Source organism: Meleagris gallopavo, chromosome 3, assembly GCF_000146605.3.
Source record: "Meleagris gallopavo isolate NT-WF06-2002-E0010 breed Aviagen turkey brand Nicholas breeding stock chromosome 3, Turkey_5.1, whole genome shotgun sequence".
NCBI classification, from domain to species: Eukaryota; Metazoa; Chordata; class Aves; order Galliformes; family Phasianidae; genus Meleagris; species Meleagris gallopavo.
In genome coordinates, this window is record NC_015013.2 from 63893794 (window position 1) to 63913200 (window position 19407).

Consider the following 19407-nt stretch of genomic DNA (forward strand, 5'->3'; position numbering starts at 1 on the left):
GACATTTGAATGTGATGAATGAACTGATGTAAGAAAATATTCTTTGTCTGATTTCCCTGGAACAGTTCTGTGTGGAACAGAGGAAGTAAAGCATCCAGGGTTAGAAACGTTGCAGGAAGTGGCATGAATTATGGATCATTCAACACAATGGGAGATTCTTTCAGAGAAAAAATAAAAGTAACAAAGAGGTATACAGATTATTCAAAATACTTATTTTGGAAGCAAACCATTTATTTCTTTCTAACATAAGAGTGCCTTTCATTTTTCTTTGAACAAACTGAGCAGGACTGTTTTTAATCATAAAAGTAGGCTTAGTTTTCTCAATTTTGCTCCATTCTCTCTACTATACACATTTTCTTGACTGTGCGATCACCGCACATTTTTCTTGAGGTGCTATGTATTGCCCTCTGGATACCATCTTTCTTAACATAGCAGCCTTACTAACCCTGTACCTCCGATTTTTATGAATAGCATTAGTACACCAAGGCACAAGCACATCTTCCAGACAAGGTTGAATTTGCTTTACCCACAGAAACGGGGTGAAAAGGGAAATTAATTCACAACCTCTCTGTCCAGGAAATTCACTGAATTTGGCATTCCCTACCTTCTCTTATGTGGGCTGGTCTCTAACCTGTTATGCCAAACTCTTTTTGGGTTGAAGTTATAGTTTCTTTAAGTTTGTCTCTGTGCTTGACACAGCCAATATTTCCCTTGATCTCTTTCTACCAGCAGAAACGCCCTGGCATAACGAGCAGGGTTTCTTCTAGCATGACATCCTGGTCATCAAATTAAAGAAAAATGGATTTGATGGATGGACCACTTGCTGGAGAAGAAATCGGCTGGATGGTCACATTAAGAGAGTTGTGGTCAACAGCTTGGTGTTCAAGTGGAGACCAGTGACGAGTGTCATTCTTCAGGAATTGGTGCTGGGACTAGTGTTATTTAACATCTTTGTAGGTGACATTGACAGTGGGATCAAGTGCATTCTCAGCAAGTTTCCAGATGACATCAACTGAGTGGTGCAGTTGACATGCTAGAGGGAGGGATGCCATCCAGAGGGACCTGGATAGGCTTGAGAGGTGGGCCCATGCCAACCTCGTGAAGTTCAATAAGTCCAAATGCAGAGTCCTGTATCTGAGTTGGGGCAATCCCAAAAACAAATACAGGTTGGATGAAGAATGGCCTGAGAGGAGCCTGAGGAGAAGGATTTGGGGGTGCCAGTTGATGAAAGACTCAATATGACCCAGCAATGTGCACTTGCAAGCCAGAAGGCCAACCATATCCTGGATTGCATTAAGAGAAACTTGACCAGCAGGTCAGGGAAGGTGATTCTGCCCCACTAGTCTGCTCTCATGAGACCCCACCTGGAGTACTGTGTCCAGTTCTGGGGCCCCCAAGACAAGAAAAGCATGGAGCTATCGCAGCAGGTCCAGAGGAGGGCCACAAAACTGGTCAGAGGGCTGGAGCGACCATCCTGTGAGGACAGGCTGAAGAGCTGTGGTTCCTCAGCCTACACAAGAGAAGACTCTATGGGTGTGTTATAGCAGCCTTCGAGTATTTGGAGGGGACCTACAGGAGAGCTGGGGAGGGACTTCTTATAAGGGCATGTAACAGAAAAAGGGAAAATGGTTTTAAACTGGAAGAGGGTAGGTTTGACTACACATTAGGAAGAAATTCTTTACTGTGAGGGTTGAGACACTGGAATAGGTTGCGCAGTGAGGTTGTGGTTGCTCCCTGCCTGGAAGCATACAACACCAGGCTTTGAGCAACCTGGTCTAGTGGGAAGTACCTATGATTCTATGGTTCTATGATTCTTGGTTTAACAGACAAGATTTTAGGAAAATAAGATTTACTAGTTTTACTGTCATGTAGAAGAAACTCCCCATGGTGGCCCACTGTCCTAGCTGCTTTCAGGATACCTAGCTGAAAGTTCTGAAATTTTGCCTCATTTTCCACTTTGGTAAACGTATTACTCAAGAAAAATAACACCAGCATTTAATCACAGTGATTTTTAAAAACTCAAGCCAGATTTTCAGCTGGTGTCAATCAGGCCGGCTCGCTTGACTTCAAGGGATATGTGCTAATTTACACAAGCTGATGGTGTAGTCTACATTCTTCAAAAACAAACTGAAAATAAACATTGACAAAATTTCTTCAAAGGGCATTAATTTGGATTCATAGTCTGTCACCTCCATAAACTTAAAAAACAGAGCATGCATAACTTTCCATTCCCAGGCTCATTTCCTGGCCAACACAAAATGGTAACACAGGAAGCAAACAAGGCCCTCTTTAAAATGATGATATTTTTAAAGATTTACTACTAATGAAATAAACATTACCTGGTTATACAATAGGGCATATCTCTTCTAGGATGGAAATTTCAGGAAACAAAGCAGGAGAGAATTGAATTTGCTGCGTGGATGGGATAGAAATCTACCCTGCACCATGAAACAATTTTACTGTCATTACTTTTCTTTGTTGGTGAGAGTGGAGTTCTTTTAGAAACCCCTGCAGAGCCCCCAACACATGAGCTATTTATGGGCTGAATGCAAAGCTAGAATTTAACCAAAGCACAGTAAAATAATGGATAATATAAAAAGCCAGCTGTTTAGAGCAATCTCACGCAAACTAATAGGTACTTGTTTTTATAGATATAAGGGACTCGTGTTAAGTCAGTTCTCAATGATATTTTGCCTGGCCCCAAAAGCATCCCAGATCCCACAGGAGTGCTAGGATTTTTCATCTGCATTTATTTATGAATATTTATGGAGACTGAACAAGAACTTCTTTACATTAGTTGTGTGGATTTACTCTCTGCTATTATTAGGTGCAATATAGATTACATTCTATGATTATGTATGAAACTGCAAAAATCTAAACCTCTCATCTATAGCACAGCTTCAGAAATACTCAGAAGACAAAATACACATATATTGCTTCCTATTAGACAGAACAAAATCCAGTGATGCAAGTAATCCAGAAGGAACCTTAATCAATCATTGATGGTGTTTTTTGTTTTCTTTTATTCTGTTCTTTAATAGATACCCATCCATATTTCCTGATAGATCACGTCCTGTACATTTAGGGACAGATTTGCTAAAAAACTCAATTTTTGGACTACAGGTTTATAAACTGCAGGACATATCAGAATAAATGAACACCTTGTCCTTTGGAAAATCTCCCCTTTGTTCATGCAATATGTGTGATGGGAAGCATTTTGAAAACCTGGTCATTTTAATACATCCTTCTGGGAAGAAAATAGCCCTACTAAATCACAAACACATTTGAATTTTAGAAACAAAATGAACAATGTGATAGCAATATTCTTTCCTGTTCATTTCCATCAGCCTTTATTGACTATACAATTTTTACTGTACAATTTTTACTGATAATAGCAAACCAGCATATATATATATATATATATATATATACACACATACATAAATACACACATTCTGGCAGGAAACATTTAAGTGTGAGGGAAAGCGGAAGGATAAGGGAGAAAAAGAGAAACAAAGGAAATATATATTTTTATACTTACTATTTCTATTTTAAAATATCTGACAATTGTTACACTTTCTATTTTTGTGAACTGATCACAGAACAATGATTTTCAGTAACTATGGTTGTTCCTCTTGAGGATTCTCCCAATATTTTGTGAACAAATGTTGGTCTTCCTGTTATTTCCAAACCTTTGCTTTGGTTTTTATTCTATAACTGTCTTTCTAGACAACAGAAAAGTAGAACAGTGATAATGAGTGATTCCAAGTACATCTGTTAATTACAGCAGGTTGACCTGATACCTGAGATGAATTTTTATTTCTTAAACTTACAAAGTTCAGGAAAATGCAGCACAGCATTGAAACTCCAATTAACAATTTTCATCGGGAGTTGTCTCATACTGCATCACAACACCTGGCAAGAGCGGCCTAGAAGAAAATAGCACTCCGCAACTCCCTAAGTAACGGTGTGTGGAACAGGACTAGGTAGCCTGTAGGCCAGTTTCATAGATTCCTCCTCAACCAGGTGCAGCATCTCTGTGCTTATGCCAGTCAACCTTAACACCAGGTAGAAGTGAAGGCAAGAGGAAATATGCACGCTACAATACAAAGGTGAACAAAGTTTTTGGTAGGTTTAGAGAATTTAAGCAAAAATGGTATGGGAGGGAAAATAATGGCTCTTTATTCATGTGATTTGTTCTAAGAGGCAGTCCATTAATTTAGTAAAACTTTTCCTCTGAGCGTTGCTTTTCGTGAATGCAGCCTGCAGCTAGGAACCTGTCTCCCCTTTCTCTTTGGCATCTGATATTTTTCTTATTCCTTCCTTTCAGCTGCAGAGATTTTATTTTTTTTTATTTATGCAACCTAATACTTGAGGCAGTTTAACGCTTCTAAGGATTATTGATTTTCCTCAGTTAAGCAGAAACATTTTCTATCCAAACAGTAAATAAAATTTAACAATTGGCCTGGCATTAATTTATTTGAAACCAAACCATCTGACCACTGTAGAAAGCTACACTGTCATCTGCTGAGGTGGTTTTCAAATCTCGATAAAAACTTTGTACGTTAAATGTTATGATTTATATAAGGTCTATTACCCATCACATTTCACACCATCTCAGAACAACTGAGGTTGGCAGGGACCTCTAGAGATCCATCTGGCCCAATCCCTGCTCAGGCAGGGACACCCAGAGCAGGGGGCCCAGGCCTACGACCAGTTGGTTTTTGAAGATCTCTATCAAGGAATCACCACGGCCTTCCTAGGCAACCTGTGCCAGTGCTTGGTCATTTAATGCAAATATACAGTGGGAAGAAATATGTATAAGACTACTAGTTTAAAGATTGAAAAATATTATAGTGACTAAAACGTTCTGAGTTGATAGTGGATTTCTAATGAACAATCTCTTATTTATGAATTTCTGTGTCTCCCAAACACTAAAGATCTTTCTTTTTTTCCGAACTGTAATGAAGTAAACTGTATCAGTCCAAGACTGTCACAGAGTTGACATAAGCTAGTGTAAAAATAAGACCTTCAAATCCGAAGGCAAAACAAATACAAAATTTATGATACTTTTACCCAATTCATATCTTGCTTTCTCTATTTGAGGCATAGCCAAAAAACTGACTTTTTTTTTAACTTCAAAAATAATATTGTATATTTTCATAACGTCCTTTGCTACTAACAGAATTGTCCTTCCCATTACTGTTTAATATTTTATTGCTTGTTTCATTTATTGCTCAAAATTTCCCCGTACTCCCATAATGAGATAAAAGACCCTCTTTAATACAAAAAATATGTATATGTATTAATCCTGAACTTTCTTGTCTCCTGGTGGTAGCTACTCCAGGAAATTTTGTCCTGTTCATTAGCCATGGCCACCGCACCCTTAATAAGTTTTTCATTAAACTCATTTGGACTTCTTTTATTTTTACCATTTGGCTTTTTTGTTTTGTTTGTTTGTTCTGCTTTGTTGTTTTCATTTTTCCCCTCAGATGCTTTCCATCACGTTATTTAAATAATTCTCAGCCTTCTTTCTTCCAAAGTTTAATAAACTATACAGTCTCAGTTTCCTGCAAACTGACTTGCTGTCCCTTGAAGTCTTCCAGAGGACATATGATCCAGGAGATCATGTTTTCTTTTTCTCTCTTTTTTTTACTGGATTTGAAAAATGGATAAATAGTTGCCTTTTTACTAACTCCTGAGGAGAGAAATAGTAATTAGCAAGGCTGCACAACCTCTTTTTCTGCCTTTTTTTTTCTTAAGTAGCTTTAGGAACTAACATCAGTTTTCCTGAAGAGGTTGCAATGCTTTGAGCCAGGTGGTGGAGTCAGTAAGACTGAGGTTTCCTTCAACTTAGTAGGAATGTAAAGCAGAATATCTGACGCTATACTTACACTGTATTTCATGTGGCTGGGCTTGCAAAGCTTGTGATCAGATTTGCCAATTGCCCATACTATTTTTCTCTATTGGAGCCTTTTTAAAACTGCTCTGGGTAGTATTTCCTGGGGCAAACAGCTGGAACCTGAAGAGTTGAATTCACTTTAGGGCATCTCTGCATGCGCTGGTTTGTCTAACCTCCACCATGTATTCCATCCATTTTTATTCTGTTTTAACAGGAATAGTATCAGCCAGATAAAATAGTCTGAGTAAAGGAAGGAAGTTATTTTTGTATTCCTGCTGTCTCTAACATTGTCTGCTCCGAGAACGGGCCCTGAAAAAATTGATGGGATTTATACAAAGCCTGAATTTAGACTGCATTTGGGCTGCCAAAAAGACAGGTTGCAAACACTGCTGGGTACAGCGCAGACGTGGCCTACCGATTCATGTCAAGTTGTGGATATAGAGTACTAAGGGCTTCATTTCACTCTGGGAAGGTTGAGGCTTGTTAAATTATAACAATTTACATAATTACAACGTTATTTCAAATTGGATGTTTTGTTAAATCCATGACGCTGATTGTGTACTTATAAGCAATGCTTGAAATTGTTCATGCAAAATTTATACTTTGGCTTTTGAAATCTGGCGGGTTCCCTGGCATTTTTTGTTTCCTTCACTCACGTAAATCTGAAAAATTCAGAATTGTTTTAAAGAAAAAAGAAAAAAAGTAATAGGAAGAAACTGCAACAAAGATCTACCATTTTCAGATAAGTGTAAATAATAAAATCAAGTTGTGAAATCTATCTGCTCACTAATTTGTTTCTTTTTGCATGGATATGTTTCCTTGATTTTTATAGGAGTGAGCACACTAAATTTGGTCCTAAAAATTAAATTAAGCATTCTTCCTTTATCACAAATATTTGTATTCCTTACATGATATATGATTATTGGGTTTACTAATTGGCTGATCTTGCCTTCAATATTAGTGATTAATGATGAAAATAAATATAAGGGAAAAACTCTACATTCCACATAAGTGAGAGAATCCTAGAAGAGGTAGGGCTGTAAGGAACACATTTTGAGCAAAAAGACAACTCACAGAAAGCTCTCAATCTATGATTTAAAAATAGTCTCCTTATAAAGAATGAAAGAGTTTCTCGATAACTCTTGGGATCCTTTTCAAGATTCACTTTCAATTTGTGTTCAATATTTCCAACATTTTCATACAGGTATATATCTGAGTAATTGTTCATCTCCTAAAGACAAAAATTTCTGCTGCTTGAGAAAAAATTAAGATCATTTGGAATAGCATATCTCTTTGGCCAGGTTTGGTCAGCTGTCCTGATTCTGTTCTCTCTCACCTCCTTGTGCCCAGCCTGTCCCCCTCACTGGCAGGGCAGTACAAAAAGTTGAGAAACTGAAATGTCCTTGGCTGTACAGCACTGCTCAGCAACATCAGTGTGTTATCAACATTGTTTTTCTTCAAAAACATGGGATCATATCAGATGCTATGAAGAAAATCAGATGTACACCAGAGGACAGTAAGCTGTAAATTTAATTTATTGTGTGCTGCTGATGCCAAGCACAGTGGTACCTCCACCATATTGGATCGCTATATTAATTGGCCATTTTCTCAATTCCTGGATGAAATTAGCAAACAACACTGAACCAATCAAGACAGAAATGAATTTCATGATCAAAAGACAGTATATACAAATCACTTCCATTTGAGTGGACAATTCTTTTCTAATACAATGACAGAAGACTAGGTTTCAGTTTTCTTCATCTTTGCAAAGCATTACAGAATAAACATTAAGTATAAAGACAACCATTTTGAAAACTCCAGCTAATTGTGAATGCCACTATACATAAGGAAAGTACAGTGTAGTTGTATTCTTCTCTCTGTATTGATTGCAATATTTTAAACAAGTTTGTGGAACCTCATTCGTATATGCTTACCTATAAATTCAGAACAAGTTCCCCTTGGAAGGACATTTCCACAGCACAACAAAAAGTGTTGCTGTAGCAAGAACCTGTACTTCTACCTGAGAAGAAGAAAAGAACAAATGACACAAAACAGATATGAATAATAGCAGGTGCTGATCGTATGCACAAATGGAAGATGCTTAAATACAATGCTCTGGGCATAACTATAAAATCTGATTGGAACAGAACAGAAATAAAATAATCATGTAGAAGTTTCATTTCTTAGACGCACAACAAAGATGGCTGAGGAAGCTGATTTTTCTGTGGAATTTTTTGTACAGGTTTGCTCAAAAAACAACTTTGAACACCAAATGTCACTGTTCATGACTTATACTTTGCCACATAATTTTTAATAGCCTCTCCTCTTGTTTTGTCAGCAGCTTCATTTAGGAGCTGCCTCATTACGTTTTGAATTATACGGGAAAGTAATTCAGATTAGTGAAAGCTACCAGCACTTTGAAGTCAATATTGATGTAAAGCTGCAGGGGAATAGTAACTAAATTTAATATAAGTAACAGTTTCTGAATTAAGCTCTGTGTCATCTATGCTTTTAAATTGTGTTATGCTTATTGTAGCTGTAAAATCAAAGATGCTTTTCAAGGATGCACCTGGATGTCATCTCTGAAGAAGAAGAATTCTGAACAAGGCACAGCAGTGCTGGTTTGTTTGTTTTTTTCCTAGGTGAAGATTCTAGATGGAATTTAGTTCATCTGTGAAACTCATATTTTATAATAATATAATTGCTCATACAAAAGGCCACACAAAGTAGCCTCTAGGTGAAATTCATCCCTGTTTAGATACCAAGCATAAAGACTCTATTGCTTGCACTACAAGCTTAAAAACAATACAATTATCTGTACTTCGTTTATTGTCCTTTGAACAAAGGTTAGAAGTGTTAGCAGAATTCACCTCATTTCATTTAAAGAACAGTGTAGACTGGAGAGGACAAACTTTACAAACTGTAAAGCCTTGCCTTTGCCACTTGCTCTTTTTACAATAATGAAATATATGTTCAACTATCACTGAAATATTATTCATTCCTTAAGAGGAAATGAAAGGAATCTTATACAAGATTCCATGAAGTTGTTTTACCTCTTCACATGCTGCCCATAATGACAATCTTACAAAGGAAATCTTCCACGTCATTTTATATATTTCTTTAAGAACAGACTCTACAGTGAAAGAAAAAGGTGTAAGAAATATATTTTTAAAAATCTATTTAAGTGCCTTCTGTGAATCTTACATATATTACTCTGCCTATATTTTTGCCTACTGACTTCTTTATGCCCTTATATAAACAAAATAAAAGCCAAAACAAGGTTTTTATGACAAAATGTTTTTTCTTATTTATAGTTGGGAGAAAACAGAAGGTATTTTTAGCTTTTGTCATTATTTCATGTCTCTTTCTGTCATTTTTGTACCTTCGATTACTTGGAAGAGGTAAAATTCTTGACTTTTACTTAGTACTGTTTGGTAGTGCTGATAAAGACTGTAAGTTCAGTTCTAAAATCAGTTGGTTTTGGTATTCTCCTCGGATGGTGACTATATTAAATGTGTATATTGCAAAATCAGTTCACTGTTATCTACAAGGTTATGAGGATCCAGAGAAACTTGGATTGCATTATCAGTTCTTCAGTGAGAATTAAATGTTTCTTTACCCTTAGACAAACAATTCCCTTGGGACAGTGATGATGATTGTTAATATTTTGCTAAGTAAGCTGCTAGATCTTGCTAGGAAGTACACTGATTGAAAATTCAGAGTACTTCAGGACTAGTATTTTTTCCTGAATTTCAGAAATAGATAGAACTTTTAGTTCTTTCTTATTTACTTTTTCACATTATAATCAACAGCAGAGGAAGTAAAAAGCAACAAAATGGAAAAGTGAATCATTTATGAGTGAATTAAAAAGCATTCTCATACAGTGGATCATTTAAAAACTGTCTCTTGTCCTATCAATTCAATAGCATCTTCAATGACAGAAAGAGAGTAGGTCTGAGTGATATTTTACATAACTGTAACATCTTCTATTTTTATAAATGCTTTACTCACAACTGATCAGTTTTGGGGATTAGCCAGTTTTAAATAACAGCAAACTTGCTTTGCTTTCCACATCTATATATGAAGGGAGAACAACCTCGTGCCACTTGAAGCTGCTGCTTGTCTTCTTCAGTCTGTTGATAAATCTAAATTGAGTAGATAACAGTGGCTTCAGTCCATCTCATTGTCTGTGTTTGTCCATTCAGGATCTCGCCTAATTTATGGCACCATTTAATAATCACTCAGTCTGTTATTAACAAAAATCTTTTTGTCTGCTGCCAACTGTACACAGAGTTTTACATAAGCTCTGTACTGTTATCTCTACACAACTAGATGCCTTCCGTTAGTCATTCTGTTCTCATTCAGGGGATAATCAACAATGGTAAAAATTTCCAGTTTTAGATTATTTTCCATGCTGGAAGATCATCAAAACTGATTAATATCAGGTTTAACTTGTACAGCTGAATATGTGAAAATGTTAAATAGGATAAAAAATGCTGGATTAAAATAATGTACTCCATCAGCCACATGTGGACATGATACATTACCACAGATTTTGTGCTTACACATAAAATGTTTAGCATCTCCATCTTAGGTAAAGAGAGTCAAACATACCACTTGTAAAATTTAAAGAAATTCCATAAGTTAATAAATTAATAATAGTTAATAGCCACTGAAGATGTTGCCTAATTTGTCTCATTGGAAGAACTGGAGCACATCTAGATCAGTATGGCTTCCTGCCATATTGGCACCTTATCTGTACTTACATGGAATCAAAATGTTGCACAAGATGCTGGACTGTTTTGGAATAATTCTTCAGTGAATATTAACCAAAATGAAGCAAGCCCAAAATACAAAAAGCAACCAGTGTTAGGGACTGAATGACAGTGAAAAAAATACAAATATTTCATGAGAGAAAATATCTTTTGCATTAGAGGATTTCAGGTCATATTCTTACCCAGACCTTGTCAAATGGCTTTTCCCTGAGGGAAAGAGTCTCATGTCTAGTGTCTGAGAAATAAGAGTTAATCCTCAAAATCATCTTTCTGAGAGCACAAGAGCTCTCCATCCTGCTGCATATGAAACCAAACAAAGGAGGAAAAAAAACATCATGGCTGAACAAGAACCTGCTTGTTAAACTGATGGATAAGAACAAATCCTGTTCACTGCAGGGGGGGGTGGAACTAGATGGTCTTTAAGATGTCTTCCATCCCAAGCGATGTTAAGATTCTATGATTCCACTGGTCTATTCCCAAGGGGACTAATCACTAGCTTTTTGTAATACTTATCATCTCTTTTGCTTCCTAAGCATCCCATAAGCATTGCATCTAATCTACAAATATGATATTATATTGTTACATGCTTGTAAACTTTAAACATATTATATTATATGCCAGATGTTATTCCTAATGAGCAGCAAGAATAAATATCTTTTGAGAAGGAAAGATGTATATATTTGGAAAACACAAGAAACTGTCTCTACTTTGCCTGTGCTGTGTAACATGCCCTCAGGACAAGACAACTGAGCCTAGGTCCATGTTTAGTTTACTAATAGAAATGTTATATTTGTGTCTTACTTCTTGTTTTTTATCTCAGATTTAGGCATTCATTGGTGATATTGTCATGTCATCTTCTTTTAGATCCTTCAAGATATTGCATAGAAAAGCACTGAATTGACATGGAGAAAAAACATGTTTGTAAAACCAAGATTTTTGTAGTCTCATAGAATATCGGTATTGCTTTCCAGAGGAAGGACTAATCACTTATTACCGGATCATAGAATCATAGAATATCTTGAGTCAGGTGAGGTTCACTGAATCTGATTCCTGGCTCCACACAGGACCAACCAAAATTCAAAGCATATGTCTGAGAGCATTGTTCAAATGCTTCTTGAACTCTAACAGGCTTGGTGTCATGATCATTTATCTAGGGAGCTTGTGGGGTGACCTTTAAAGTCCTTATCACTGGCCAGAATTTCTACATCCATTGTCAAACTCCACAGGAAAAACAGCATTGTTTTATGTATTTTAGGCTTTCTGAACTGACTTAAACAAAGATGACAGAGTAAGTTTCTATCTTTATGTCTCCAAATATATTTTTTTCAATATCAGAAAAATAACATTAAAATTTTCTGTCTTCTAGTTTTGAAAGCTAGAACACAAGTAAATTTCATCATAATCTTCGTTTTGATTCATTTTACCAAATGAGGCATTGCTACACAGAAGATATGGAACTTACCTGGAATTTTTGACAAGATATAATTCTATGAAGTGCGCACTGAATCTTCATTTAAAAAATCATCCTGATGTCAAGTTAGCTAAAACAGGATGCATTTACATGTGTACTTTATTTCAGATATTCTGCCACTTAGCTATTTTTCTGAAGACTGTAGCTATTGCTGACACATTTAGGAATCTGAATAATCTGAAAATGTTCTAAGATTAATATTATCCAAAAAAATCAATTGATTTATGATTTTTATAAGAAAGATATCTGGCTATGGACACTAGAGTACTTTCCCTGAAATGAATTTAGTCTTCCTGTTTGTAAACAACTAAGACACACACGCGCTCTAGCCATGGACTTCTATCAATCCCTGCTCCATTCTTTACATTCCATTTCTCACAAGAATCACACAATCGATGTTTTAACTGAAAATACTATAAAAGTAGCATGATTTCTGTATTAGTCATTTAGCCATTGACTTATGTCCTGTTGCCTTAGATTAACCTTCATAATCTTCATGGATAACTATGGATAGAAGTGATATGAAGCAGTTTTTCTTTTACTGTTAAATAGACATGGCACTCAAGATATTGTGATAGCCTTTCGGTTGAACTTACAGTTGACATTTGGGAATATGTAATGTTTTAAGGTTTGCAGGTTTTTTTTGTTTGTTTGTTTGTTTTCAGGAAGTTAGCTTTCAGCAAAACTAAGACAATCTCTCCTAGAATCTCTTATCTCTCTACCAATGAACTGAATGGGATATTTACCAATTACTTGTAAGTACCTATGATGAAATATTAGAGTTCCTAGTAATATACTGAAATGTATCCTAGATCCAGGTAATTTCCCAAGACAATTGGAATTCATATGCAACAGACATAGTTTTAGCCAGTTCCTATGAAAACTCCAGAAGACATCCTGAGTGAAACTCCAATGTTCCAAGTAGATGGCATCTAATAATTAAATATCTGAGTTAGGTATGCTACTGTCTGGAACTGATCTGTGTAAAAAGGTAGTCTGTTTGGTGGAAGTTATCAGTTTTGTTTTGTAACTTGTGATGTAGTGCCAGCCCTTGGCATGGAAGGATGGTCACGATGCAGGTAGACTAATGTGTTTGTATACCTATGTGAGCAGATAGTTCCAGGATGAGACAGCACTAATTCTATTAGTACATTTTAATAAGGATTTATTTCATATTAACTCTGATCAGTAACTTCAGCAATGAGAAGCATGTATGTAATTCAGTGTTCATTCTTGATTGATTTGTCTTCATTTAAAACAAACAAAACAAGGCCAAAAATTTATAAATCCTCTACATAAATCAGGTGGGAAAAATATATTTAGCTTTAGTATACAAAGAAGAAGGTAAAATAAATAAGAGAAACTCACAAATGATTTAAGGTTGAGTGTCAAAAATTGTTTTACATCTCTGTTGAGAACAGCTACTGTCTTTGGAAGGAAAAAAGTGATTCTATAGATATGCATTAGATATTCTATTTCCAGTTCCTTTTACATATTAGGAAACTGAAAAATCAACGAGAAATATAAATGTTGCTACTGCAAGGAGGTGCTATGGATGAAAAAATTAAAATAATATTGATTACTAGTTCTAATGCTTCAATTGGAAATAGGCACCATATGAAGATATTAGACCTCTAAACATCACTGAGGTTTAAGGCCTCTAGTTTATGTACTGAGCTGACTGCAGACTCTGGACAAGTATTTTATTCCTAGCATGGGAATAAAACACCAGACAGAACGATTTTGTGCTGAAGAACAGCTGCATCTAAAAAATTCACATGCATCCCTAGAGCATATGATGTGTACTTCACGCTTTCTCACAGATATTTTGGGACAATCATTCGCAAATAGCTTTTCCATTATATTCTATCAGTATTTGTACAGTCCAGGTCTTGCCAGAATTATTTTCCATTGTCAATAAACAAATGATAATCTGCCAGGACACAAGAAAATTCAATTTGCTAAAATCACGTAGCAACAGCATTTGTAATGTGCTGTGTGCAGCAATTAAGAGCCCTGAGGCAATTTGGGAAGGGGAGGGGAGTGGGGAGACGAGAAAGAAAAGGGAAAAAAAAAGATTTGCTTTGAGAAGACTTTTTGCAGACAGTAAGAACAGAAGGAGCTGAAGCAGAAACATTCCCTAAACTGCAGAGACCAGCTCTGGCTATGTTGACACCCAACTGAAGTTCTTTCAACATGGTATTAATTAGCAACTCACTTAAGTAACAATGTACATGCTAGAAGCATTACATCATTTGAACTTGTCACTGACTGTTGAGCAAATAGCTGTGAGGACCGGATACTATTGCATTACAATTTCTTTGAGTCCTTTCATAAAGTCCCAGGCATGGATTTAACAGGGAAGCTAATGGGCTTTAGTCCCTTCTCCCCCTCCATCCTGCCTCCTCTCCTCATTAAGAACGCTGTTTCAGCATACGCTGAGTGTCAGGTGATGAGGGAACTGATGGCATCTAGCTCTGCATGCAAATACAACATTCTTTCCCATTTTTCTTGAAGCTAATAAAAGACTCCCACTGAAGTAAATGGGAGTTACATAAGAATCTTGACCTCTGAAAGAGCAATTATTCTAGACAATAAGCAATCATAAAAACATCAGTGCAGTAGTGTTTGTGCAGATACTTGCCTTTAAGCAAGGACATGAATGCATTTCAGTTTGTAATCCATTTATGTACTTTAATTTTAAGACACTGGACTTCAATATAACCTTTAGGCTGAATGTCCCTTTGCTGATCACAAAGGTACCACAAAGAATATTAGCCAGTCTGCAGACTTCCAACAAAGGTGTACTACTGCAGAGAAGATCTACTTAAACAAAAATGTAATTACAAAGGCTTTATTGCAGCTTTGTTCACTCCATTAACGTATTTTCTTGGTTTGATAGGAAGCTGAAAACGGTCTTGGTTTGATACCAATACCATACCTAATGCTTGTGGAACATCCAGTGCTACAACAGAGGTGTCCTGGTTTCTGCGAGAAGAATCAATTTTCTGGAAAGTCTATAATAGTGACAATATGAATCAGCTATAAGCCTGCTTATAAGCCTGCTTTCTTTATTAAGTAAAGCATATTTTTTTCAGAATTCTTCTCTGTACTTGTACATGGTTAAAATCATAAAATCACAGAATCATAGAATCGCTCAGGTTGGAAAAGACCTTAAAGATCATTGAGTCCAACCACGATCAACCATACTACCCTAACTCTAACAACCTAAATCCTGTTCCTGAGCATCACATCCAAACGGTTTTTAAACACACCCAGGGATGGTGACTCAACCACCTCCTTGGGGAGCCTATTCCAGTGCTTAACAACTCTTTCTGTAAAGAAGTGTTTCCTGATATCCAACCTAAACTTACCTCGGCACAACTTGAGGCCATCTCCCCTCGTCCTGTCACCTCCCACCAGTGAGAAGAGCCCAACCCCGCTCGCTTTAAGTACCTTTCAGATATTGGAAGAGGGCAATAAGGTCTCCCCTCAGCCTCCTTTTCCCCAGACTGAACAGCCCCAGTTCCTTCAGTCTCTCCTCATAGGGCATATTCTCCAAGCCCTTCACAAGCCTTGCTACCCTTCTTTGGACCTGCTCCAGCACCTCGATGTCTGTTCTGTACTGAGGTGCCTCAAACACAGTACTTGAGGTGAGGCCTCACCAATGCCGAGTACAGGGGCGGGATGACTTCCCTAGTCCTGCTCACCACACCATTCTTGATACAAGCCAAGATGCCATTGGCCACATGGGCACACTGCTGGCTCATATTCAGCTGACTGTCCATCACCAAGGTCCCTTTCCATCAGGCAGCTTTCCAGCCACTCCTCCCCAAAAGGGTTGTCTGGAGTTGCTGTGTGCAATGCTGTTGTGTGCAATTTCAGTGTGCAATCAATTCAGAAAGCATTTGGCAAAATGTCAGATAGGTACATATTATTGCATTTGGACCTCAAATTGCACACTGAAACAAATGACTCTGTGCCTTTATATCAATTTGCAATTAAGCAAGCTTTATCTTTTTCTTCCTTGAGAATTCCTCCCATTTTTTTTAGTTTTAAATATTGCACACACTCAAAGGAGACACAGGATGCCTTTCTACTTCACATGCTTACCATGTTTTTAAAAGGAAAATAACTGCGTAAATCATAGATTAATGCAACATTTGTCATGAGTTGTATTGAAAACTTAAACAGCACAAGTCAGAAACTTATCAATGAAACTGCGATTCTCACAGCAACACTAAGGTAGCATATTATTCATAAATATGTGAGACATAAAGAGAAGTTACAGCTTATATAAATATAATGCCCTTCTTATGTACAACATGATGATATTCAAAATTAATGTTCTTGAGGCATCTATAACTTAGGTTAGTTTCAACTGCTTTTGAAACCATGACATTGAAATTTGTGCTTTCTGTTTGATTACATTCTCATGATACTTCACATAATGCATACTTGCTCTTGGTTTATAATACTAATTTATCTGAAAATATTTTTTGATGGGTTAATCAATTTATGGATGATCAACAAGAACTTGCTCTGGAAAATCTGCCTAATTGTAAAGAGCATTTTAAAATAATAAAAAATTCTGCAAGATTCAGAGAAGAAATTTAAACCTTCAATTTTTTTTTCATGTAAAAAAAATCTAAAAATGAAGCACTATTGGAATGTCTCATTAGAGAAAATTTGATACTTGGAATAACCCATCCTACATTCCTTGAATCTCAGTTCCCGCATTTGTTTGCTCACTAACTGACAGCAAAAGCATGGTAACAGCGGCTGGTTGTTTGGAAGGGAAAGAAACTTGACAGGATTTTTATGATTCTAATGCATTTAGGGTTCTTATTTCATTCAAAAAAGCCTGTGATTAATATACACTTAGGCAGAATCATCTCCACTTAGGACCTAGCTTTCTTTAAGTGTATTGTCAGTTTCTAGCTCAGTATGGGCCACATCGCTATGGTGATGTCAGAAATTAAATACTAAATATATTTGTAGTAGTAATGATAACAAAATACAGATCCTTTGTATGTATTCCTACTGTGCGGATGATGAAAATAACCAAAACAAGTTATATATTTGTTCCTTTTGTTCTTCTCTAACTATCTTACTTTTGACATTTGGTTAATTAAATTAGTTCATTTCATAACCTTGGTACTCCAATTATTTCTTGCATAAACAATATGTAATCAAGAAAAGAAAAAGAAGCTCAAAATAAGATTTTTTTCTTTTCTTTTGCTTTAAACAGGTCTACAAATGGAGTGAGTTTGGGTAGTGTTATGGAAATTCTGTTTATCCGAGTGACACTTAATTGTTTAGAACAATATAGTAATGACATACAAAAGATGATTAACCTTTATTTTTTCTTCCTTGGGGGGACTGTCTGAATGGCAATGAATAGTATTCCTGCCTGCTACTGCTGGGTTTTATTTCTATCTTTCAGTTTAGCAGCAAAAAGAAGCCTGAAGGGAAACTATTTAATCTATCCAGTTTTTGTGGTTTAAATATTTACTGAGTGCCCAACAAGCATGAGTTGGCTAGGTCCAGTAGCACATAGCATACCCTGGAGCTTTCGATTCATTTACTGACTAAATATGAGTTTGACTGTTTAGCCACCATGATTAGATAAAACATTTTAATTGTGTGTCCTAATCTTAAATGTAACTTAAAGCAAGTGGCATTCTGACCATGACAGATTAAAAGTACTGAACTCTAGTGGTAAATCACAGAATCACAGAATTGCAGGAGTTGGAAGGGACATCAAGAGATCATCAAGTCCAACTCCCCCCTGCAGGTACCCTACAATAGGTCACACATGTAGGCACCCAGACAGGTCTTGAATATTTCCATAGAATGAGAATCTACAACCTCTCTGGCCAACCTGTCCCTGTGCTCCGTCAATCGTACTGTAAATAAGTTCTTCTGCATGTTTGTATGGAACTTCCTATGTTCAAAATTCTAGTCAATTGCTCTTTTCCTGTCACTACACACCACTGAGAAGAGCTTGGCCTCATCCATTTGCCTCCCATCTCCCTTTATAACCATTAATCAGATATTCTCATCCATCCTTTTTTTCCCAGGCTGAACAGACCCAGGTTACTCAGCCTTTCTTCATATGCTCTAGATATGCTCCAGATCCTTTATCATCTTTGTGGCCCTCCGCAGAACTCCTAGGAGATCCCTTTTCAGATCTGGACACAGGACACAGTACTCCAGATATGGGCTCACCAGGGCACAGAAGAGGGGAAGGATCACCTCCCTTGACCTGCTGACCAAGTTCTTCTTAATGAACCCTGGGATACCATTGGCCTTATAGACCAAAAGAGCACACTGCTGTCTCATGGCCAATCTGTTATCCAGCAGGACCCCCAGGTCCTGCTCTTTAGAGCGGATCATCCCCTAACTTATACTGATGCATGCAGTTGTTCCTTCCCACATGTAAGTCTCTACACTTGCTCTTGTTAAACCTCATCATGTTCATCCCTGCCAAAAACAAGTCTTTCCAAGTCTTGTTGAATGGTAGCACAGCCTTCTGGTGTGTCAGCCACACATAAACACTTAAAAGTTAGATTTCTTACGGTGATTTGTGCTAGAGTGAACATTAAATATATTTTATTAAAACTCAAGAAAACAGTAATTGAGAACACATACAAGACATTTTCAGTCTGTGATTCTCTTCTGAGTTTTCTCAACCATTCACAGTTAGATTTTAGGAAAAGAGAGCTTGGAGGATGAAGCTGCGGTGGCTTCTGTATGTGCATAGGAAGATTTATTAAATTATAAATGGAGCTAATGGATTTACAATTTGGTTGCAGAAATACTTCAAGGAGAAGAGAAAATAAGAACGTACTTACAGCTATTATGTTATTGAAGAAACATGGAAAAGACAAAGTTATACATGAAGGAAGTACCAAAAATGCATTCTTTAGTATTTGAATTCATGTAAATGCTGACAAATTCACAAGATTTCAGTGTTTTAGAGGCAAGTAATTTGAAAATTGGTAGAATATAGCAGTGTTTCACATTATGGGATGTTTCACATTCAATGCTCAGTCTTCTCGATTCTCTTCTTGCCATTGTCTACCTGTTCATTTCTCATCATACATCTATTCAAATATTGATTGATATAGAGGTAACATTTGGTTCTCTCATCGCACCAAATCCTGTTTTTTTCAAGCCATTTCTTTTGAGACAACTTTAAATTTTGATCCTGCCCTGCCAAATATTTGTGGGCTGCCCTGGCACAGCTTTTTTTT